The 25744-nt window shown below is 48.2% G+C and overlaps 1 protein-coding gene across 12 annotated transcripts in view; it reads right to left on the minus strand.

The window, feature by feature from the left end:
* LOC126213566 (zinc finger protein 99-like) overlaps positions 1–25744 on the minus strand; it is a 599001-nt gene that overhangs the window by 125530 nt on the left and 447727 nt on the right. The window lies entirely within an intron of this gene.

Consider the following 25744-nt stretch of genomic DNA (forward strand, 5'->3'; position numbering starts at 1 on the left):
GATTGAATTAAGAGAAATAATTTTTAAATGTTCCTCTTCTATTATCTTAGCTCTGTAAATGGCTTTGCTGTGTCTGGCAAACACTTTCGACTTTGGAAATGATATATTTATTTCACCTAGTAAACAGATTTTTTTTTATGTTTGATTCCGAATGAGTCAAGAACTAGTGTAAGCATAACTATTTTGATTAGGTATCTTGTATGGATGTTAATCAGATGGATAATGACTGTTACGAACAATATTCAATGTCACACCAATGTATGGAAAAAAAATTGCATACTGATGAATGTGAATGACACAATTGCAGTGGTTTTAATCTAAGACTGTGTTTTTGGCACTGCAACTTATATGAAACCTTGCACAAATGGAAATACTGTCTGAAAATATGGAAATGGTTGTACATCTTCCAGTATATTTTTGCAGTGAGCCAATTTTTACATTTGGTCACCTGACACTGCAGAACATGAATGACTGAAGGACACACACACACACACACACACACACACACACACACACACACACACACACACACACACACACACACACACACACACACACACACCACCCATTAAACACTGCAGGCTGACACTACATATAGAGTGGCAATGAAAATAGCTGATGCATGAGCTACCCCTGTAGTATCTGCGTCCCATAATTCCACATGCAGTTAAACCCTTTCCCACAGAATAGAACTGTGATGCCTTTCAGTTCCACAGTACGTGCATCATGTTGCACATGAAAGATCACAAACTACTGATGGCATGCATGCTCCAGTGTTTTCTTTTGTTCTGACTAACTTAACTTTTTTGCATTGCGTTTGGTATAAAGTTCTGTTTGGCATCGTATCTGGTAAATTTCGAATGTTTTTAAACTCTTAATTGGGATCACATGGGTTTTTAACGTAACTAGTACCATTGTGCCGGATTCTCGAAGTTGACAACTGCAGCACTAAATATTGTAACTTTTGTCAACTCAATTAGTTACAACATGTATTTTCATACATATGGAAGTGAAGTAACAATATAAATAATGAAGAAAGAAATAAAGTATGCAAGTGAGGTTACTAACAAATACCTCTGTATTTCTTGAAGTAGTAGAAATAAAATTTACAGCTAAAATTTTATGCTATGCCAGTCAACGATAAACCAGAATAAGAAACAGAATTTCTGGGAAACTTCAACAATACATAAGTTTTGATGTTAATTATTTATGAATTGTTTTAGAAACCTCCATGTAAGAGTTGTGTAGGTACTGGGTACTTCTGTCATATCCTTAATCTTTACCACACAACATTTTTTGTGGTAGGTACATTCATGAACTATTCATGCAGTGATGATGGAAGTGCACATGTATTTTATCAACACACACACTACAGCCTGAACAGTAACACTGCTGATGGTATACGCCACATTTGCTAAAATGTTTGACACTACAGCTGTGACCTCTGCTCTATTCCTTCCTTTGTTCTCTCAATTCTCAAACCAAAGCACTGTCATTATGAACAAAACGCGTTTCTTACATTCTATCTACCTACACCAGTACCCCTCTATCGTACAACTAGTGGGGTCGGGGGACTAACGGGACTTTCACAACTTTACTTCGTGGAGCGAGGGGTGCGAGAGGACGGGAACGACGGGAGCGAGAGGGAGGGGGGAGGGGGGAGGGGTGCGAGAGGACGGGGACGACGGGAGCGAGAGGGAGGGGGGAGGGGGGAGGGGTGCGAGAGGACGGGAACGACGGGAGCGAGGGGGGAGGGGGGAGGGGTGCGAGAGGACGGGAACGACGGGAGCGAGGGGGAGGGGTGCGAGAGGACGGGAACGACGGGAGCGAGGGCGAGGGGGAGGGGGGAGGGGGGAGGGTGCGAGAGGACGGGAACGACGGGAGCGAGGGGGAGGGGTGCGAGAGGACGGGAACGACGGGAGCGAGGGCGAGGGGGAGGGGGGAGGGGGGAGGGTGCGAGAGGACGGGAACGACGGGAACGACGGGAGCGACGGCGAGGGGGAGGGGGGAGGGGGGAGGGGGGAGGGTGCGAGATGACGGGAACAACAGGAGCGAGGGGGGAGGGGGGAGGGGTGCGAGAGGACGGGCTCGACGGGAGCGAGGGGGGAGGGGGGAGGGGTGCGAGAGGACGGGCTCGACGGGAGCGAGGGGGGAGGGGGGAGGGGTGCGAGAGGACGGGAGCGAGGGGGGAGAGGACGCGAGCGAGGGGGGAGGGGTACGAGAGGGGGGGAGAGGACGCGAGCGAGGGGGGAGGGGTACGAGAGGGGGGGAGAGGACGCGAGCGAGGGGGAGGGGGGGAGGGGTGCGAGAGGGGGGAGGGGTGCGAGAGGGGGGAGAGGACGCGAGCGAGGGGGAGGGGGGAGGGGTGCGAGAGGGGGGGAGAGGACGGGAGCGAGGGGGGGAGAGGACGGGAGCGAGGGGGGGAGAGGACGGGAGCGAGGGGGGGAGAGGACGGGAGCGAGGGGGGGAGAGGACGGGAGCGAGGGGGGGAGAGGACGGGAGCGAGGGGGGGAGAGGACGGGAGCGAGGGGGGGAGAGGACGGGAGCGAGGGGGGGAGAGGACGGGAGCGAGGGGGGGAGAGGACGGGAGCGAGGGGGGGAGAGGACGGGAGCGAGGGGGGGAGAGGACGGGAGCGAGGGGGGGAGAGGACGGGAGCGAGGGGGGGAGAGGACGGGAGCGAGGGGGGGAGAGGACGGGAGCGAGGGGGGGAGAGGACGGGAGCGAGGGGGGGAGAGGACGGGAGCGAGGGGGGGAGAGGACGGGAGCGAGGGGGGGAGAGGACGGGAGCGAGGGGGGGAGAGGACGGGAGCGAGGGGGGGAGAGGACGGGAGCGAGGGGGGGAGAGGACGGGAGCGAGGGGGGGAGAGGACGGGAGCGAGGGGGGGAGAGGACGGGAGCGAGGGGGGGAGAGGACGGGAGCGAGGGGGGGAGAGGACGGGAGCGAGGGGGGGAGAGGACGGGAGCGAGGGGGGGAGAGGACGGGAGCGAGGGGGGGAGAGGACGGGAGCGAGGGGGGGAGAGGACGGGAGCGAGGGGGGGAGAGGACGGGAGCGAGGGGGGGAGAGGACGGGAGCGAGGGGGGGAGAGGACGGGAGCGAGGGGGGGAGAGGACGGGAGCGAGGGGGGGAGAGGACGGGAGCGAGGGGGGGAGAGGACGGGAGCGAGGGGGGGAGAGGACGGGAGCGAGGGGGGGAGAGGACGGGAGCGAGGGGGGGAGAGGACGGGAGCGAGGGGGGGAGAGGACGGGAGCGAGGGGGGGAGAGGACGGGAGCGAGGGGGGGAGAGGACGGGAGCGAGGGGGGGAGAGGACGGGAGCGAGGGGGGGAGAGGACGGGAGCGAGGGGGGGAGAGGACGGGAGCGAGGGGGGGAGAGGACGGGAGCGAGGGGGGGAGAGGACGGGAGCGAGGGGGGGAGAGGACGGGAGCGAGGGGGGGAGAGGACGGGAGCGAGGGGGGGAGAGGACGGGAGCGAGGGGGGGAGAGGACGGGAGCGAGGGGGGGAGAGGACGGGAGTAGGAGAAGACAAGAAAGCAGCTAGGACCTTAGGTCCACAGGACGAAGTGTATATGGGACGGATGGGGGGGGAGGAAGGAATGAGGACTCTCCTGTAATTTGGCTAATTGTATGTGTAGCAACTCCTATTCCAAGTGCAGTTCAGGTTCATCATATTTCACCGATATGAGCGTAAGCATCCAGCCATGAATACCTCCACTCTAATGGCCAGTGCTGCAGCAACTTTTATTAAGCACACACTGCCCTGTGGATCTCATATCTGAGCCCATTATGTCATATCACAGTACTACAACTAACATGTATGAAGTGCTGCATATGTTGGAATTGTACAATTAGCAGCCACATCCCCTAAATGTTCTAAGCCCAATAGATCCTCTTACATATCTAAAATGACGATGATGCCTGATCTATATGTACATGATTACTCTGCCATTCATAATTATGGTCCTGGCAGAGGGTCATTGAACCATCATTTTTAATCTACTTCTCTACGATTCCACTCTTACTGGGTGCAGGGACAATTAACACTTACATCTTTCCATATGAGCTCCGATTTCTCGTACTTTACTACGATAATTTCTCCCTGCGTAGATGGGCATCAATAAATTTATCACACTGAGGACAAAATTTGTGTTTGAAATTTCATGAAAAATTCGTGCCATAGCGAAAAAAGTCTGTTTTAATTACCACCATCCCAGTTCATGTATCATATCTATAGCACTCTCTCCCTTGTTTCGCGATAGTACAAAACGAGCTACACTTCTTTCAATTTTTTCATGTCCCACACCACACTGCAATACTCCTCAAGATAACAGATAAACATAGTGTAAGCCGTTTCTTTAGTAGACCTGTTACGTTTTCCAAGCGACGTTCCAAGAAATCAGTCAGGGACAAGAGAGGGCCTATAACACTTACTTTGGAAACGTCATATTACTTCGATGACCTTCTGTCAATTATTATTAACTGTGACCTTTCTCTTACAGAATCATGAACCAGTGCACACCTCTACGATGATAGTTCTGGGGCACACAATGTAATTGGAAGTCACTTGTGAGGAATTGAGTCAAAAGCCTTCTGAAAATCAAAAAATATGGAATCAATTTTGTGTCATCTGTCAATATCAGTCATTACTTTGCGAGAATAAAGAGCTTGTTGTGTTTCACAAGAATTATGTTTTCTGAATATGTGTTGGCTATTTGTCAATAAATGATATCTTCAAGCTAATTCATAATGTTCAAACTGACTATATTTTCAGAAATCCTACTGCAAACGACGTTAGTTGTATGGGCGTGCATTTCATCGGATTACTCACATTCCCTTTCTTGGTTTCTGGTGTAATTTGTGCAACTTTCCTGTCTTTGGGTACCAATCTTTCTGCCATAGAAGAGTTGTATATGACTGCTAAGTATGGAGATACTGTATCAGCATATTCTGAAAGGAACCTGGAGGCATTGCCTCTCTCAAGTGTTAAGCTGCTCCACTATATTTATCCTGAGACGGAATTTAGGAAATCCGTCTTCAGTGACTCGCTTTAGTAGCACTGTCGTCAATAACTTTACCATTGTTGTCGCACAGTGAAGGTATTAATGCACCTTTATAATTGTGTACTTTACATACAACCAGAATTTCTTTGGGGTTTCTACCAGATTTAGAGACAGAATGTCGTTCTAGAAACTATTAAAAGTCTCTCTAATTGATTTTGCGCTAAATTTCCAGCCTCTGTAAAACTTCGCCAATCTTGTGAGTTTTTCGTTCTTTTAAATTTGGCATGTGTAATTCATTGCTTCTGCACCAGTGGTCTGACCTGTTTTGTGTCAGTACCACATCTTATTAATTTGACACATATCTCTCAGCTATTACTCATTTGACTTTAAACCGCATCTGGACTACGTTTAGAAAGACTTATCTGACGGAGTGCAATCTCTCTCTTCGGAATGTGTCAAGCGAATTTTTATCTCCTTTTTTAAGGGCGTGAATTTTGCGTTTATTTTGGTGAGTCTCGATGTTACAGTATTCACTCTTGTGAACTCTTCATGGCTCAACAACATTTTGGTCAATAATCCCTGCTTGGTCAGGGCTATTAAGATGTCAAGGATGTTTTCGCGCTTCTGTACCCATTGTTCAAAATAATTTTCAGAGACGCCATTCAGTACGGTTTTGGACGACGTTTTATGCCTACCACTGACATTAAACATTTACTTTCCCCAATATATCGAGGGTAGTTTTTCTTCCAATTATCAGCAATATTACGGAATGTATTGGTAAGGTTATGGCTGAGTTTCAAGTTTAAACAATCTTTAGACCTACAAAGAAGATTAGCGAGTGTAAACGTAAGCTTCCGCGTCCGTTGTCACAGTCAATAAAATTCTTCTGGGTTTGAAGCGCATTGTCACCTATAAAATTAAAACGTTTCGGCGATTGTTGCAAGACGCCTTCCTCAAACCCAGAAGAATTTTACTGACCAAGATCGGCGAATATAAATTAAATGTGGCTATGGGAAGGTTTATATTGGAACAACGATACGAAGTGTCAATAGCCGTTAAACTGAACACAAAAACTGTCGACTGGGATATACTGACAAATCAGCTGTAGGGGAACAAGTTTTTAAAGACGGTGATCATGAAATAAAATTTAGTGAGACAAGCATGTTAGCCAGGACATCTATTATTATACACGTATGTATAGGAAAGCTATAGAGATTCAGAAACACTGCAATAATTTCAACAGAAAAGAAGGCGGCTTACAGTTACACAGGATATGGTGGTCACCTTTCCACCAAACATTTGACGATCGATTACATTCGATCGAGAATAATGACGTTAGTCAGAGACGGACTTACAGTCTGTCCCACGTGACGTATGATGGTTTTTTTTTTTTTGTTGGGGTTTAAGGGCGCTCAACTACTGAGGCCATTAGCGCCCAGTCACAATTGTTAGAGCACATAGAATCTAGTAAAACTCAAGGGGGGGGGACACCAGAAAGTCCTTACAAAGATGCAGATAAAATAAGTAAAAGAGTTAGATGTCTTTGGACAAGCCAGTCAAAGTTATAAAACGAAGAACACGAGCAGCTGCTCGAGCGTCATCAGCTAAAATATCCGGTAAAGTAGATGGCAGGGACAGGACAACATGAGATTGACTAAAGCGGGGACACGACAATAAAACATGGCGCACTGTTAATGCCTCACCACAAGGGCACTGTGGGGCTGGGTCACCGGAGAGCAGGTAGCGGTGGCTAAACCGGCAATGCCCAATCCGCAACCTGGTCAGAAGGACCTCTTCTCGCCGAAATGGTCGGGAGGCGGTTGTCCAAGGAGTTGGGAACGGTTTTACTTCTCGGAGCTTGTTTCCTTGAAGTGAGGACCAAGCATCCGACCACAACGACAAGCCTCTTACAAACAACCCCACTAATGTCCGATGACGGGACACAATGGGAGGCTGGCCGAGGCAGGTGGACTGCAGCCTTGGCTGCAGCATCAGCAGCCTCATTCCCAGGCACTCATACATGTCCAAGAACCCACAAAAAGCTGACCGGAGAGCCGTCATAAGCAAAAGAATGGAGGGACTGCTGGATCTGTTGCACCAAGGGATGGACCGGATAGGGAGCTCCAAGGCTCTGAAGAGCACTGAGTGAGTCAGAGCAGAGTACATACGATGAATGGCGGTGGCGGCGGGCATACTGAACGGCCTGATGGAGAGCAAAAAGCTCGGCCATAAAGCTGGAACATTGGTCGAGGAGCCGGTATTTAAAGGTGGCAGCCCCGACGACAAAGGCACAGCCGACGCCATCATCAGTTTTGGAGCCATCGGTGTAAATAAAGTTGTGACCGGCAAGTCGAGCACGAAGTTCGACAAACCGTGAGCAATACACTGCAGCCGGAGTACCCTCCTTCGGGAGCGAGCTGAGTTCGAGATAAATATGAACCGGAGCCTGGAGCCAAGGTGGTGTCAGGCTCTCACCCTCTCTGAAGGTGGTAGGGAGGGCAAAATCCAATTGTCGAAGCAGGCGACGGAAGCGGACTCCGGGGGAGGGGGGGGGGGGGGGCAGCAGGGCAGACACATACAACCCGTACTGACGGTCGAGAGAATCGGCGAAGAAGGACTGGTAAGAGGGGTGGTCGGGCATTGACGACAGCCGGCAGGCATACCGACACAGCAGTACGTCGCGCCGGTAGGTCAATGGTAATTCGGCAGCTTCAGCATAAAGACTCTCGACGGGACTAGTGCAGAAGGCTCCGGTCGCAAGACGTAATCCCCGATGGTGGATGGAGTTGAGATGGCGTAAGAGGGATGGCCGAGCAGACGAGTAGACAAAGCTCACATAATCCAGCTTCGATCGGACTATGGACCGATACAAGCGAAGCAGGATAGTGCGATCCGCTCCCCAAGATGAACCACTAAGAACTCTGAGGACATTAAGGGAACGTGTACAACGGGCTGCCAAATAAGAGACGTGCGGAGACCAACAAAGTTTCCTGTCCAATGTGAGCCCTAGAAACTTAGTTGTTTCCACGAATGGGAGAACAACGGGACCGAGATGTAAGCATGGCGGAAGGAACGCTTTATATCGCCAAAAGCGGCCGAAGACGTTGGAGACAGCCACAGGATCGACAAGGACCTCATTACCTGAGGTCAGGCCAGGTACCAAGGAGTGGGCCTTAATGCCCGACAGCCGGCGCAGGCCACCCCAAACGACAGAAGAGGGAGTAAAACTGTTAAAGGAGCTGGTGAGAGAGGCCCAACAAGCTTTTTTGCTGTCTTTGATGACTCTACGGCATTGCGCCCGCAGTCATTTGTATCCAATACAATTCGCCAACGTAGGATGGCGGCGAAAGGTGCGTAAAGCACGTCGTCGAGCACGGATAGCGTCTCTACAAGCCTCGTTCCACCAGGGGACGGAAACGCGACGTGAAGAAGAGGTAGTATGAGGAATGGAACGTTCGGCAGCATTGATGATAACGGCCGTGAGGTATTCGACCTGACTGTCACAACTAAGAAAATCGTGGTCCGGAAAGGTCGCCAGGGAGGAGTAAAGTCCCCAGTCAGCTTTCGGTATGTTCCAGCTCTAAGGACGTAGGGATGGTGTGTGTTGCAGGAGACGAACGACACAGGGGAAGTGGTCGCTCGAATAGGTGTCAGAAAGGACATACCACTCGAACCGACGGGCAAGAGTGGTAGAACAGATCGAAAGGTCCAAGCGGGAGTAGGTATGAGTAGAGTCCGAGAGGAAAGTTCGGGCGCCAGTACTGAGGCAGACAAGATTGAGATGGTTGAAGACATCCGCCAAGAGGGAGCCTCTTTGACTGGATGCAGGAGAGCCCCAAAGGGGATGATGGGCATTGAAGTCGCCAAACAATAAAAACGGCGGAGGAAGCTGAACAATCAGGTGCAGCATGTCAGCCCGACTAACTGCAGATGACGATGGAGTGTAGACAGTACAAACAGAAAAAGTAAAGGCAGAAAGAGTAATACGGACAACTATTGCTTGGAGTGGGGTAGTCAATGGGATGGGATGGTAATAGACATCGTCCCGAACGAGCAACATGACCCCACCATGAGCTGGGATACCGTCCACAGGGGTGAGGTCATACCGCTCTGAGGTATAGTGCGTAAAGGCAATATGGTCAGTTGGGCGCAACTTGGTTTCCGGGAGACCAAGGATGAGCAGACAGTGCAGGCAGAGGAGCAGTTGTAATTCCTCCCGATTAGATCGAATACCTCTTATGTTCCAATGTAACAAGGCCATCGCTAGTCAGAAAAAAGGAGGGAACGAGACGGGGGAAGAGCTGGTCACCTCGACGGCCGCGGAGGGCCAGGTTTCGAGTGAACAACGCTACAACCGGCGGGAGGCGGATCCTGTTCCATCGAGTCGTCGCCAGCTGCGGCCGCTGTCCCGGATTGCGTAGGAGGGCATCATCATTTGCCGACGAGAGGCCAGCTGAGCGCCTGGCAGCAGAGTGTCCCGGCGAACCTGAGGACAGCCGGGAGCAGCGACTCACGGATGGAGCGTCAGACGAAACGCGCCAGGTTGGAGAGGGGGAGAGAGACTTCTTCTTGGAGGCCTTCTTGGAAGTCCGAGGAGGCATAGGGATGGTGGGCTGGACCCGAAGAAGGTCCTCAACGCAGGGGGTCCGTTTTGGAATGCAGGACCTCGGAAGCCAGGGTCTGGAACGTTTCCCCGATGGACGCCTGAGAAGAGGATCGCTTCTCAGGCGGCGGTGGGGGGGGGGAAAGGAGGAAGGTTGGCCCCTGGGGCAGAGGGGGCGGGGGCCGTGGGGAGGAGGATTTGGAAGGGAGGGATTTGGGAGGCAGAGGCATAGACCCCGGATGGGGGAGGAGGCAGACGGGGGTCACGATAGGGGTGAGGATACTGTCAAAGGAGTGGACACGACTGAGGCAAACGAAGTTGTCAACGTCACGGGATGGAGGCAGTCATACTTCTTCCTGGCCTCAGAATAAGAGAGACGATCCAAAGTTTTGAGTTCCTGAATCTTCTTCTCCTTCTGATACACGGGGCAGTCTAAAGATCTAGGCGAGTGGATGCCAGGAGAATTAATGCACTGATGTGGTGGGGTGCATGTATGTTCCTCACGAAGAGGACATCCACAATCACCACAAAGGGGCTCAGCCTCACACCGTGACAACATGTGCCCAAAGTGCAAACACCGAAAGCAGCGCATAGGAGGCGGGACGTAAGGTCGCACGTCGCACCGGTAGCACATCACCTTTACCTTCTCCGGGAGAACGTTACCCTCAAAGGCGAGGATAAAGGCCCCGGTGTCGATGCGATGGTCTTTGGGGCCGCGCTGGACTCGCCGGACAAAATGCACGCCTCGTCACTCCAGGTTGGCCCTGAGCTCCGCATCAGATTGCAGCAGGAGGTCCCGATGAAAGATAACCCCCTGCATCCTATTCAGTGCCAGATGCGGGACAATGGACACTGGGATGTCCCCTAGTCGGTCGCACACCTGGAGTGGCACTGACTGTGTGGCGGAGGTGGTCTTTATAAGAACGGACCCCGAATGCATTTTACTGAGAGCCTCGATTTCCCCGAAGATGTCCTCGATGTGCTGAACAAAGAACATGGGCTTGGAGGTTGGAGGTGGCGAACGTCCCCCCATCGGTCAGAGAACAGACCAAATAGCGGGGGAAGTACTTCACCCCAAGCAGGCGGGCCTGTCCTTCCTCCCCGGGAGTGGCCAAGGGGGAAAGGGCAGGAGAACCAGAACCAGAGACAGTACCATTCTTTTTAAAAGACTCTGCCGCAGAGCGACCTGATACATGTTGACGTTTCATCTGCGAAACGTCCGCCCCGATACCACCCACTCCGACTGGGGGCTCTCCCCACGGGCACCACCCAGCCTCAGCAAGGGCCACCTGGCAGGATGACCATTGCCGGGAGTCCTGATGCCCCAAGGAGACGGGCATCTACTCCTTGGCCGACGTGGGGAGGGTGCAGCTCAGGTATCGGAAGTAAGATCCCTGTGTTGTCAGGGGGCTACAACCTAGAGGGTACATGACGACCCCACCACAACGTGCTGGCTACCGTGCTGGATTTCGGGTGCCATAGGAAGTCCATCATGATCGTAGGTGCAGATGGGGACGCACTATGGGCGTAACTTGTACAACCCATCTGGCGTTTAGGCCCAATTTGAGGAATAGTGGGTATGGTTACAACGCTGTTACAATGGTCAGTGCCAAGGTCTTAGTGCACGGAGGACCAGTGATACACCACGTAAGGCGTCCTTCCCCAAAAGGCTCGTACTTCTGTAGAATTTTGAAAAATGGAGGTCAAACACCAAGGGGGACCATCACACGGAAAGCCGAAATGGTTGAAACTCCTTGTAGTCGCCTCTTATGACAGGCAGGAATACCTCGGGCCTATTCTTACCCCGGACCCACAGGTGGGACATATGTTGGTGCTCTCTATCTGAACGGGAATTCCATGGCCTAGCAGCCATCATTGACTCACCTCCAAAGATGTTGCCCGCAGTTGGCAACGAAACGCCAGGAAGTAGTAGTTTTACAGATTGAAAACGGCATCTCAGCCCTGAACTTTTTACTGATCACTACCCATACAACCTCAAAGGAAATATTTACTTGAATTTCACTACAAGGTAAACTACTTCCACCAGCAATGAACACTACACCACCGACTGTATTTCATCTGTTCTTTGTGAACATGGTTAGGTCTCTCGAAAAATTTCAGCTGAGCATATTTCCATACCTTCATTGTGGTTGTATCTATCTTCTTTCGATGTTCTACTTGAAGCCTTTGAAACTGAAGCCCTTTCTGCACTTACCTGAGACCCTCTAACCTAAAAAAAGCCCAGTATCCTCTACACATCCCCACACTCGTGTAACTACTTCCTTTGTGTAGCTGAATCCTGACCCACTTACCAGAACCCACAAATCCACCACCTTTTGGCGCTAGTCAAGGGATCCGCAACCTACACAGTTGCGGAACTGTCTGGGACAGATCTTCCCTCCACTCCGTACCAATGAACCACTTTCAGTTCTGCCCATGATGCTACAGGTGGCGAGCCCCACCACCTCGCAAGCAAGACTGGGAGCAGTACTACTTCAGGTAGTCACCTGAAACCAGAGAGAACCTCTCCCAATCCAATGTGGCACATATTGTGAGCACCAATGTGAGCCACCACCTACAGCTGGCGATGGCATGCTTTTCATGGCATTTGGAAGCACCCATTTCTTATCTGTAAAGACTCCTCTGAGCATACACACACAATGCACATTGGATTCCTTGCCCTCCTATGCAGTCTTGTCTCTAAATGGTGCCATAAGATATGTAACATCGGAGCTTCCAATTACCAGTAACACTACCCTCTGTGAATATCCAGTCTTGCACACTGAGAGGCTTCCTCTGGAACATGGCAAGAGACTTCATCTGGCTCATGGATTTGATCAGCCATAGACAGCACCTGAATCTGTTAATCAGACGAACTGAGCAGGCTCTCCAATCACCAACATGGAAATTCTTTCCCTGCCACCCACCAGCTGGAATGACTTCCCACTCAACTGCAAGTGAGAGGTCAATCTCAGTGTGGGCAGTACACAAGGTGACTGCAGCAGTGCATAAACTGGTGGACAACACTGCCGGGAGCTGTGAGTGAAGAATCACCAACTTTATTCACACTTTAACACAGCCATTACTGTATCTGTCCATACCGGAGTTGGCATAGTAAATACACGGACATATACGAAATATATGAGTTGAAGGTAAGGAACAGTGACAAAATTTAATGTAAGTTGCTTCGTATGAAAAGAGGTGTCAGCTCACAGTAATCTGATGTGCTACTGCTGCTACTATGAGAGCTACCACTGGATTGAGAGATCTCAGTGCTGCAAGTAACACAGAACAAATGAGTGATGCAATTCAGCCAGTGGTTCTATGGACTACACAGTTAATAAAGTGTATAAATGTGCCTGATAAATACACAAATGTGCACAAAATACGGGATTTGAAGCTAAATAACAATAATAAGATGATAATAATAATAAAATAATAATAATAATAAACATGATAATAAAGATAACATAAATATTCAGCAATGATATAAATATGGCTTTTGGAACAGACAAATGTAAGAAAAATAGCATAGTCAAGGGAAAACACACTAAACAAGAAGATTACATATTGGATAACCACAGCAACTGCATAGAAGGGATGGAAAAAACAGGTGCCTATAAATATCTAGGATACAGACAAAAAATAGGAATAGATAATACAAATATTAAAGAAGAACTAAAAGAAAAATAGACAAAGACTAACAAAAATACTGAAAACAGAATTGCCATCAAGAAACAAGACAAAAGCTATAAATACCTATGCTATACCAATATTTACCAACTCATTTGGAGTAGTGAAATGGAGTAACACAGACCTAGAAGCCCTCAATACACTTGCACGATCACAATGCCATAAATATAGATTACATCACATACATTCAGCAACAGAAAGATTAACATTAAGCAGAGAGGAAGGAGGAAGGGGATTTATCAACATAAAAAACCTACATTATGGACAGGTAGACAATTTAAGAAAATTCTTTCTAGAATGAGCAGAAACTAGCAAAATACACAAGGCCATCACTCATATAAATACATCGGCTACACCACTGCAAATTCATAACCACTTCTACAACCCTTTAGATCACATAACCAACAGATATGAAGAAAGTATATTGGAAAAAGAAAACACTACATGGCAAGCACCCGTATCATCTAACATAGCCACACATCGATCAAGACGTATCCAACACATGGCTAAGAAAAGGCAATATATACAGTGAGACGGAAGGATTCATGATTGCAATACAGGATCAAACAATAAACACCAGATATTACAGCAAGCATATTATTAAAGATCCCAATACCATAACAGATAAATGCAGACTTTGGAAACAACAAATAGAAACAGTAGATCACATCACAAGCGGATGTACAATACTAGCAAATACAGAATACCCCAGAAGACATGACAATGTAGCAAAAATAATGCATCAACAACTTGCCATACAGCAGAAACTAATAAAACAACACGTTCCCACATACAAGTATGCTCCACAAAATGTACTGGAGAATGATGAATACAAATTATACTGGAACAGAACCACTATAACGGATAAAACACCACCACATAACAAACCTGACATCATACTCACCAATAAAAAGAAGAAATTAACAACTAATCGAACTATCCACACCCAATACAACAAATATACAGAAGAAAACAGGAGAAAAAATTGAAAAATACATCCAACTGGCTGAGGAAGTCAAAGACATGTGGCATCAGGATAAAGTTGACATCATAACAATTATACTATTAACTACAGGAGTCCTACCACACAATATCCACCAGTACATCAATGCAATACAGCTACATCCAAACGTATATATACAACTACAGAAATCTGTAATTATTGATACATGTTCAATTACCCAAAAGTTCCTAAATGAAATGTAACATATACTGTATAGTTTAAAGGAAGTGACGCTTGATCAAGGTCTGCGTCACTTTCCATTTTTAATCAGACATAACATCTGAGACAGGAAAGAGAAATAATAATAATACAATTATAGCTATAATAGTAGTAGATGTCGTGAAAATATACTTACAGCAATGGATAAATAATTTGCTCACTTGTGACAAACATCAAAGGATAAGGATGTCAAGTCATGCATCCAAAGTCCCTGTTGTGAGCCAGTTTAATTATTAATGCTGATGCTGATGAACAGAGAAAATGTGCAAGTAAGCTAACTAACACCATGTGCCTTCCTTGCAGGAAAGATGAAGTTGTTGCAGCAGCAGGCATCTGGTGTCAACAAAATGCTGTTCAATCAAACCTACTGTTTGAATACCAGTGGGTGTAAGCATGTCTGTGTAATATTGAATAGGGAGTTCTAATAAGTGGAATTAGTTGAAAACCATTGATTTAGTGACGACAAAATAATATTCTCGTTGGATGAATGACACTGACCACGCAATATGTGAAAGCTAATTTCAGCCTTGTTCCACAGAAAAGTTTGCTCTCCCCTGCTGTTACCATGTGATCATACCATCTCTGTAGGGGTCAGTTGATATAGTTAAAGTATTTCACCACAGAAGGAGCACAGATCTACAGGAGCAGACTTTCAGGTTTAATGAAATGCAGTACAGGATGAGCTAATGTGTTGGCAAAGAAGGCAGTCACATGTCCTCCAATTCTGCAGCACATTGTGCACTTATCTACTGTCCATAGCTTGCCAAACTCTCCATTCATTGGAAACTACAATAGCTCGACTCCATGGTGCATTCTGTGCATTGACTGCAATGGAAATATATGATTCAACATTACCAAATGTGGGCACTGAATTACAATCTTTTTTAAGTTTGTTTATATACCCACCTGTAGGTAAGAGTTTATAAAATCCCTCTATTTCAATATAAATAAACAGTTACCACCATAACCAAGTGGAAGAAACAGTCTCACCACAACGGTCTTTAAACGACTGGTCCTGCTATGATGAAGGTAAAAACCAGAAGAACAAGACAAATGGATCATTACTTCCTGATATTAGAAATGCTTTGGTTACTGGGGCTTCATGCTGCAGAAAATAATCTAGTTTTTACACTGTTGACATATCCTGTGGGAGACCACTTTAGCATGTATATATTTTTCAAAAATTCAGTTTCACTCAAAATATCAGCTACTGCAGGAAATTTTGCATGGCGTTAAGGGAGTAACATACTGAACAGCCAGCAAAAGCAGTGACATTCTACCACCTGAAAACGTAAAACCTAACGGTATATTTATATTTGGCAACATCCCAGTGGAAAATCAGGATATCAGCAGGTATTTCTGATTTGCTTGCCACATGCAAGTCAATGTATTTTATTTCAGTGAGACATACTTAAGCATCCCAAAGCTATTTGTATGGGATACATCAATCTTTTAACTTTCGAACAGGACAATCTTAATTTAAAGCATATTTTCAAAGTACATGTAGGAAATGACATGCCACTCAATAAATTTGTTACATGTGAGGATTGCTGGAATAACTGTCAGTATAGCTTGCTGGTTACAGTTAAACTAGTAAATTGAATGAGAGTCAATAGAAACAGAACTTCAACAAGTATCTTCAAAAAGGCAATGCACCAAAATGCACGTGTGTCAGTATATTGTACACTATGTACAAATTTGAACATGTGTTGTACACTTCATTCAGAGGATGCAAAGCACTTGCATTTGACAAGAAAATGGAGGTAGTCAACACTAAATTAAGGGAACTGAAGGTCTTGTCAAGGGAGGTGCTATGAATGTTGTTGAATGCTCTAATACAGGAATGTGAACTGTGTGTCAACAAGAAATTAAAGATGTGTGTGTGAATTCCTATGGGACCAAACAGCTGAGGTCATCGGTCCCTAGACTTACAAACTACTTAAACTAACTTACGCTAAAGACAACACACACACACACACACACACACACACACACACACACACACACACACACACACACACGAGGGAGGACTCGAACCTCTGGCGGGCAAGAAATTAAAGAAGTCTATGTAAAACTAACGTATGTGTGGAACAAGAATGTGACGGCTAAGTCACTTCACTCCCATCACTACCCATAGTCTCAAAGCACATTTAGATTGTAAACTGTCTCAAAAATGCCTTAGTATACAGCAGGATGTTGCTGAAAAAGTGTAATGCTAAAAATAGAGGTGTGGAAGGCAATGTGATAGAAGTTACTTTTGTGAAAGTTAGGTCAACTGCAACAAGACCAGCATCTCTCAGCAACATTTAAGCCAGGAACTGACAGGCTGGAAGAACTGTCATGCACTGTAGATATAAGCAGAAACAGGAGGAGGAGGAGAAGTAGCAATGATGAGTTAAGACAACATATGGGGTCATCAGGACAAAACCATATTTGGTAGGTAAGCACTCAATATGCTAAACCAAGAAGGCCATAAGAATTGGGAACAAGGAATTTGAAACATTGCTTAGGCTCTTACAGTTAATAATTCTGAAAACGTCAAATATTAAAAAATATACCCTGAAACTATAAAAACATGTGGTCCATTATTACGAATTACCAACACATGTAAAACCCCAAAAGGATGAATGGAAGTTTCATAGAGTGACAAATACAGGATTTTAACTGTACCAGCAGTAGCAGTTCCACATAGTGCAGGTAAAATAACCCAAGTTTAGCCTGAAAGACTGAACAATCTACCTCTAGAGGATACAAATTATGGTAACTAAATGAAATCATAGCTGGATTACGACTGTTTACAACTTCAGCTGGTGAAGAGAATGCTGGTCACATGAGCAAAATATTATCAATCTTACCTGAGCTTTGAAAAATATGCATCGTCGAGTAATTGTGGAGGGAGTTGTTCATGAGCTTTACAGACCTGCATGCAGAATATTTCTGATAATACAAGGAATGGATTATGCGTGGCAGGCTGATCTCAGATATGCAAAACTACTTAAAATCAAATAATGGTTTCAAGTACATTCTCATGGTCACAGACACACGTTCCAATTTTGCTTGGGCCTTACCTTTGAAAGTAAAGACAGGGAAGGAGGTTTGAGAGGTTTCTAAACAATTGTTACAGACAGGACTAACTCGACTCCCAACAACCTTGAAGCATGTGATGGAAGTAAATTTTACAATAGGCATTTCAAGGTAGAATTGGAATGATGTTGGATAAATCACTACTCAACATTCTCCCATTTGCAAACTAGCACTGCCAAATGGTTAAACAGGACAATCGAAAACCGAATGTGGAAGCAATGTAATCTTCTACGTATCTGCAAATGGCTGAACATACAGCCACAGATCATTGACAAGTATAATCGCATTATTCACAACAGAATTAAGAACAAACCTAATGATGTCACAAATGAACTATGGGAAACCCATTATGTTCCTCAGAGAGCGGATCGTAAGATGTCGAGGGAACTGGGCTTTGATGAAATGGTTTAGTTTCTCATCGAAGCTCAACAGCTGGGTGAACAATCGCAAATTGCTATGAAATACCAAAATCAAAGCTCAAACCATGCAGTAGTGTGGCACGAGTGATAGGAAGTGTGTCAACAAAGTTGGAGGTGGTATTCTCAAGAGTCTGCCATTTGAACTTTGTATTTCTGGATACAATGACTGTGGAGCTGGAACAAAATTGAAATATCACCTAGATTATGGTGATAAGGGCTTTAACACATTGGAAAATGTGTGCAAAGAGCACATCATCACCTACACTACAAATAAAGATCACCATATTTCAAACTAAATACTCATTGATAAGGATGCGCAGGTATGTCAAGGGACGGATATTCATATAGGAAAACCTATTCCTGCATATGATGTTGATAAGGCAATGTTTGCTCGAACTTAAATTGGGTACTGGACTAACCTTCAAGCAATACTGAATACAACTCACTATATGCTAAGGATGAAGAAAAATCTATGCGATATTTACAGAATTGGTGACAGTAGCAAAAGTTGCCTTGAGGCAGAAAGATGGAAGGAAATGATGGGTTAAAACGCCCAGGTTCCTACAAATACCAAAGACATTTGGTGAAATAATTCAAGTTCTGATTCCTACATTTACTGGGCTGTCAGCCACTGGTTTCATTAGCTAGAAGAGCTGATATATTTCAAGCAGTACAGAACGCCCAAAAAAGAGAAAAGTAATTACAAGCAACTAAAAGGTGTAATATGGCCATGGAGGCCATCGCTATAGGTAAAGGCCTCTATTTACAATACAGAAAGTGGCTTGGGTTTTTTTTTTTTTTGGTGGGGTTTAAGGGCGCTCAACTACTGAGGTCATTAGCGCCCAGTCACTGTTGTTAGACCACATGGAATCTATTAAAACTCAAGGGGAGGGGGGGACAACAGAAAGACCTGACAAAGATGCAGATAAAATAAGTAAAAAGGTTAGATGTCTTTGGACAAGCCAGTCAAAGTTATAAAACGAAGAACACGAGCAGCTGCTCGAGCGTCATCAGCTAAAATATCCGGTAAAGTAGATGGCACGGACAGGACAACACGAGACTGACTAAAGCGGGGACACGACAATAAAACATGGTGCACTGTTAATGCCTGACCACAAGGGCACTGCGGGGCTGGGTCACCGGAGAGCAGGTAGTGGTGGCTAAACCGGCAATGCCCAATCTGCAACCTGGTCAGAAGCACCTCCTCTCGCCGAGATGGTCGGGAGGAGGTTGTCCAAGCAGTTGGGAGCGGTTTTACTGCCCGGAGCTTGTTTCCCTGGAGGGATGACCAAGCATCCCACCACAACAACACAAGCCTCTTACAAACATCCCCACGAACGTCAGATGACGGGACACAATGGGAGGCTGGCCGAGGCAGGTGGACTGCAGCCTTGGCTGCAGCATCAGCAGCCTCATTCCCAGGCACTCATACATGTCCAAGAACCCACAGAAAGCTGACAGGAGAACCATTATCAGCGAAAGAATGGAGGGACTGCTGTATCCGTTGAACCAAGGGATGGACCGGATAGGGAGCTCCAAGGCTCTGAAGAGCACTGAGTGAGTCAGAGCAGAGTACATACGATGAATGGCGGTGGCGGCGGGCATACTGAACGGCCTGATGGAGAGCAAAAAGCTCGGCCATAAAGCTGGAACATTGGTCGAGGAGCCGGTATTTAAAGGTGGCAGCCCCGACGACAAAGGCACAGCCGATGCCATCATCAGTTTTGGAGCCATCGGTGTAAATAAAGGTGTGACCGGCAAGTCGAGCATGAAGTTCGACAAACCGTGAGCAATACACTGCAGCCAGAGTACCCTCCTTCGGGAGCGAGCTGAGTTCGAGATAAATATGAACCGGAGCCTGGAGCCAAGGTGGTGTCATGCTCTCACCCTCTCTGAAGGTGGTAGGGAGGGCAAAATCCAATTGTCGAAGCAGGCGACGGAAGCGGACTCCGGGGGGGGGGGGGGGGGGCAGCAGGGCAGACACATACAACCCGTACTGACAGTCGAGAGAATCGGCGAAGAAGGACTGGTAAGAGGGGTGGTCGGGCAAAGACAACAGCCGGCAGGCATACCGACACAGCAGTACGTCGCGCCGGTAGGTCAATGGTAATTCGGCAGCTTCAGCATAAAGACTCTCGACAGGACAAGTGTAGAAGGCTCCAGTCGCAAGACGTAACCCCCGATGGTGGATGGAGTTGAGACGGCGTAAGAGGGATGGCCGAGTAGACGAGTAGACAGAGCTCCCATAATCCAGCTTCGATCGGACTATGGACCGATACAAGCGAAGTAGGACAGTGCGATCAGCTCCCCAAGATGAACCACTAAGAACTCTGAGGACATTAAGGGAACGTGTACAACGGGCCGCCAAATAAGAGACATGCTGAGACCAACAAAGTTTCCTGTCCAACGTGAGCCCCAGAAACTTAGTCGTTTCCACGAATGGGAGAACAACGGGACTGAGATGTAAGGATGGCGGAAGGAACGCTTTATTTCGCCAAAAGTTGATACAAACCGTCTTCTCTTCAGAGAACCGGAAGCCATTTGCCACGCTCCGTGAGTACAGGCTGTCTAGACAACGCTGAAGGCAGCACTCCAGGAGGCATGTTCTCTGGGCACTGCAGTAGATTGCGAAGTCATCGACAAAGAGAGAGCCTGAGACATTAGGTGGAATGCAATCCATAATTGGATTGATCGCGATGGCAAAAAGGGCAACGCCCAAGACGGAGCCCTGAGGCACTCCGTTCTCCTGGAGGAAGACGTCGGACAATACGGAACCCACACGTACCCCAAACTTTCAATCCGTTATAAAGGAATCAATAAAAAGGGGCAGGCGACCGCGCATTCCCCACCTGTGCATAGTGCGGAGGATACCTCGACGTGAAGAAGAGGTAGTATGAGGAATGGAACGTTCAGCAGCATTGATGATAACAGCCGTGAGGTATTCGACCTGACTGTCACAACTAAGAAAATCGTGGTCCGGAAAGGTCGCCAGGGAGGAGTAAAGTCCCCAGTCAGCTTTCGGTATGTTCCAGCTCGAAGGACGTGGGGATGGGGTGTGGTGCAGGAGATGAACGACACAGGGGAAGTGGTCGCTCGAATACGTGTCAGAAAGGACATACCACTCGAACCGACAGGCAAGAGTGGTACAACAGATCGAAAGGTCCAAGTGGGAGTAGGTATGAGTAGAGTCCGAGGGGAAAGTCGGGGCGCCAGTATTGAGGCAGACGAGACTGAGATGGTTGAAGACATCCGCCAAGAGGGAGCCTCTTTGACTGGATGCAGGAGAGCCCCAAAGGGGATGATGGGCATTGAAGTCGCCAAACAATAAAAACGGTGGGGGAAGCTGAACAATCAGGTGCATCATGTCAGCCCGACTAACAGCAGATAACGATGGAGTGTAGATGGTACAAACTGAAAAAGTAAAAGCAGAAAGAGTAATACGGACAGCTATTGCTTGGAGTGGGGTGGTCAATGGGATGGGATGGTAATAGACATCGTCCCGAACGAGCAACATGACCCCACCATGAGCTGGGATACCGTCCACAGGGGTGAGGTCATACCGCTCCGAGGTATAGTGGGTAAAGGCTATACGGTCAGTCGGGCGCAACTTGGTTTTCTGGAGACCAAGGACGAGTGGACAGTGCAGGCGGAGGAGCAGTTGTAATTCCTCCCGATTAGATCGAATACCTCTTATGTTCCGATGTAACAAGGCCATTGCTAGTCAAAAAAGAGTGGGAACGAGACAGGGGAAGAGCTCGTCACCTCGATGGCCGCAGAGGGCCAGGTGTCGAGGGAACAACGCTACAACTGGCGGCAGGCGGATCCTGTTCCATCGAGTCGTCGTGAGCTGCGGCCGCTGTCCATGGTTGTGTAGGAGGGGCAGCATCATTTGCCGACGAGAGGCCAGCTGAGCGCCTGGCTGCAGAGCGTCCCGGCGAAACTGAGGACGGCCAGGAGCAGCGACTCACGGATGGAGTGTCAGACGAAACGCGACGGGGTGGAGAGGGGGATAGAGACTTCTTCTTGGAGGCCTTCTTGGAAGTCAGAGGAGACACAGGGATGGTGGGCTGGACCCGAAGAAGGTCCTCACGTGCGGGGTCCGTTTTGGAACGCCGGACCTCAGAAGCTGGGGTCCGGAACGTTTCCCCGATGGACGCCTGAGAAGAGGATCGCTTCGCAAGCGGGGGGGGGGTGGAGGAGGGGGAAGGGTGGCCCCTGGGGCAGAGGGCGCGGGGGCCACGGGGGAGGAGGATTTGGAAGGGAGGGATTTCAGAGGCAGAGACCCCGGATGGGGGGGAGGAAGCGGAGGGGGGACAGGATAGGGGTGAGGATACCACGGAAGGAGTGGACACAACTGAGGCAAACGAAGTGGTCAATGGCACAGGATGGAGGCAGTCATACTTCTTCCTGGCCTCAGAATAAGAGAGACGATACAAAGTTTTGAGTTCTTGTATCTTCTTCTCCTTCTGATATGCGGGGCAGTCTGAGGATCTAGGCGAGTGGATGCCAGGACAATTAACGCACCGAGGTGGTGGGGTGCATGTATGTTCCTCACGAAGAGGACGTCCACAATCGCCACAAAGGGGCTCAGCCTCACACCGTGACGACATGTGCCTAAAGCGCAAACACCGAAAACAGCGCATAGGAGGTGGGACGTAAGGTCGCACGTCGCACCGGTAGCACATCACCTTTACCTTCTCCGGGAGAACGTCCCCCTCAAAGGTGAGGATAAAGGCCCCGGTGTCGATGCGACGGTCTTTGGGGCCGCGCTGGGCTCGCCAGACGAAATGCACACCTCGGCACTCCAGGTTGGCCCTGAGCTCCTCATCAGATTGCAGCAGGAGGTCCCGATGAAAAATAACCCCCTGCGTCCTATTTAGTGCCAGATGCGGGACAATGGACACTGGGATGTCCCCTAGGCGGTCGCACGCCTGGAGCGCCGCCGACTGTGTGGCGGAGGTGGTCTTTATAAGAACGGACCTCGAACGCATCTGACAGAGAGCCTCGATTTCCCCGAAGATGTCCTCAATGTGCGGAACAAAGAACATGGGCTTGGAGGTTGGAGGTGGCGAACGTCCCCCCATCGGTTCGAGAACAGACCAAATAGCGGGGGAAGTACTTCGCCCCAAGCCAGCGGGCCTGTCCCTCCTCCCAGGGAGTGGCCAAGGGGGAAAGGGCAGGAGAACCAGAACTAGAGACAGTACCTTTCCTTTTGAAAGACTCGGCCACAGAGCGACCTGATACGTGTTGACGTTTCATCTGCAAAACGTCTGCCCCGATACCACCCACTCCGACCAGGGGCTCTCCCCATGGGGCCACCCAGCCTCAGCAAGGGCCACCTGGCAGGATGACCGTTGCCGGGAGTCCTGATGCCCCAAGGAGACGGGCATCTACTCCTTGGCCGACATGGGGAGGGTGCAGCTCAGGTATCGGAAGTAAGATCCCTGTGTTGTCAGGGGGCTACAACCTAGAGGGTACATGACGACCCCACCACAACATGCTGGCTACCGTGCTGGATTTCGGGTGCCATAGAAAGTCCATCATGATCGTAGGTGCAGATGGGGACGCACTATGGGCGTAACTTGTACAACCCATCTGGCGTTTAGGCCCAATTTGAGGAATAGTGGGTATGGTTACAACGCCGCTACAATGGTCAGTGCCAAGGTCTTAGTGCACGGAGGACCAGTGATACACCACGTAAGGCGTCCTTCCCCAAAAGGCTCGTACTTCTGTAGAATTTTGAAAAATGGAGGTCAAACACCAAGGGGGACCATCACACGGAAAGCCGAAATGGTTGAAACTCCTTGTAGTCGCCTCTTATGACAGGCAGGAATACCTCGGGCCTATTCTTACCCCGGACCCGCAGGGGGTTGGCTTGGGTTGTACATTAAAAAAACTTCCACAGCAATGGTACTGGAAAGAAGGATTAAAAACATAGATCTGCTTAAACTTGTCAGAAAATTTAAAATCACAAGATTTTACAGCGTGTTTATGTAAGATACTTTGCCTGAGACAATGTGGAAATTTACAAAACGTGGAACTGTAAATTTAGATGTTGTTCGGGGTATGAAGCTCTTGGCGATTTAAGGCCACCTGAAGAATTGTGTTATCACTTCACCAAAAGGAACCAGCTGTTGTACAATGTTCAGCGCTACCATGACTTCAGTTCATACCTCTGAGGATATTTCTGAATGATATTTTTCCCGAAAATTGCTGAAAAACAAGCAGTATGCAAACCTCTGCATCATTTGAAGCTTTGATGTACTGACTTTCACTCTAATCCTAATTGGTCTAAATTTAAAGCAAACTACTTTCCTCAAATATATGAGCAGGGGGCAGTGATGTACAGCATTGACTGGCTGGAAACACACGAAAGCATAGCTAATGTCGCTGAATTTAGGAGACAGGTTGATGTAGAACTGAAACTGATTGTAAAATCCTTGACGAAAAGGGAGCTGAGATACCTGGTGGGAGAGTCCACATGGTTAATGGGGACAGCAAAGGCAATGACACAACGGGCATTCAGGCATCATGTTTTCCTGCATAAGTGTGTGTGACAAATCCAAACCATATGAACCTTGAGACAACTTTGTCTTTCAAAATTTCCTCTAGTAAATGTGGCAGATGGCCTCTGAAGCCCCAGATGTATGGACTACAGAGGATACCAGCCCTCCAGCAGATGTATCAGGATGATGGTTCAAAATGTGGAGAGCACATCTCCGCAAGCAAACCACATTGCTGCATGCCTCAGTCCACCAGGGAACAGAACATGCTACAGTAAACATGAAGTGCATGGTATGGAACATACTTCAGCAGTAGGGATAACGTTTGGAAGATACTTTACGTGGTCATCACAGCTGTGTAAATGTCATGAGGGAGGGGTAAAGCCTGCAGTTAGCCTTGTAAAGCTGTTAATTGAATTTGCACTCAGGTGGGTTAGTAGTCGGCGAATGGATAGCACACAGAAAGTGATCACTTGAGTATGTGTCAGAGGGAATGGGCCATTCAAGATGATGAGCGAGCTGGACAATGCAGAATGAGAGGTCCAAATGGTAATAAATGTGCATGGAATCTGAAAGGAACGTGGGTGCTCCAGTGCTAAGAGATTCAGGAAGTCAGCTAAGAGGGAACCTCTTGGACAGGTTCTCCCAGAGCACCAAAGCAGAGGGTGGGCATTAAAGTCGCCCAGCAGCATAAAGGTGTGAGGGAGCTGATCAATGAGCTGGAGTACATCCAACTTAGTAACAGCAAATGAAAGAGGGGTGTAGAAGTTATGAAGAGGAAAGGTGAAATGAGGAAGGAAAATGTAGACTGCAACAGCTAGCAGTCGAGTGTTCAATGAGATGGATGACCAGCATGGCTCCCCATGATGTGGACTGCTGTCCTTGGGGGAAGATCACAGAGGACCAGAAGGAAACATGAGAGATCAAATGGGTTGTGAGGACAATTTTTTTCTTGGAAGCAGAAAACAAGTGGACACTGCAATTCCAAGAGCAACTGTGACTCCTCGTTAGATCTAATGCCACGAATGTTCCACTGGAGAAGAGTCATAATGGGGAAAGGGGATTGGGGAGGAGGGAACACAAGAAGGTTAGTCACCTAGGTGGCTGCTGAGTGCCAGCCTTCAAAAATCCACTGCTACAAGGGGCAGAGGCTGGAGAATCCTGTTCCATGAGGTCTACAAACATATTAGCTTCCCCCCTGGGTCAGCCTGGGAATTCCATG

This window comes from Schistocerca nitens, chromosome 11 (assembly GCF_023898315.1).
Source record: "Schistocerca nitens isolate TAMUIC-IGC-003100 chromosome 11, iqSchNite1.1, whole genome shotgun sequence".
Classification (NCBI taxonomy): domain Eukaryota; kingdom Metazoa; phylum Arthropoda; class Insecta; order Orthoptera; family Acrididae; genus Schistocerca; species Schistocerca nitens.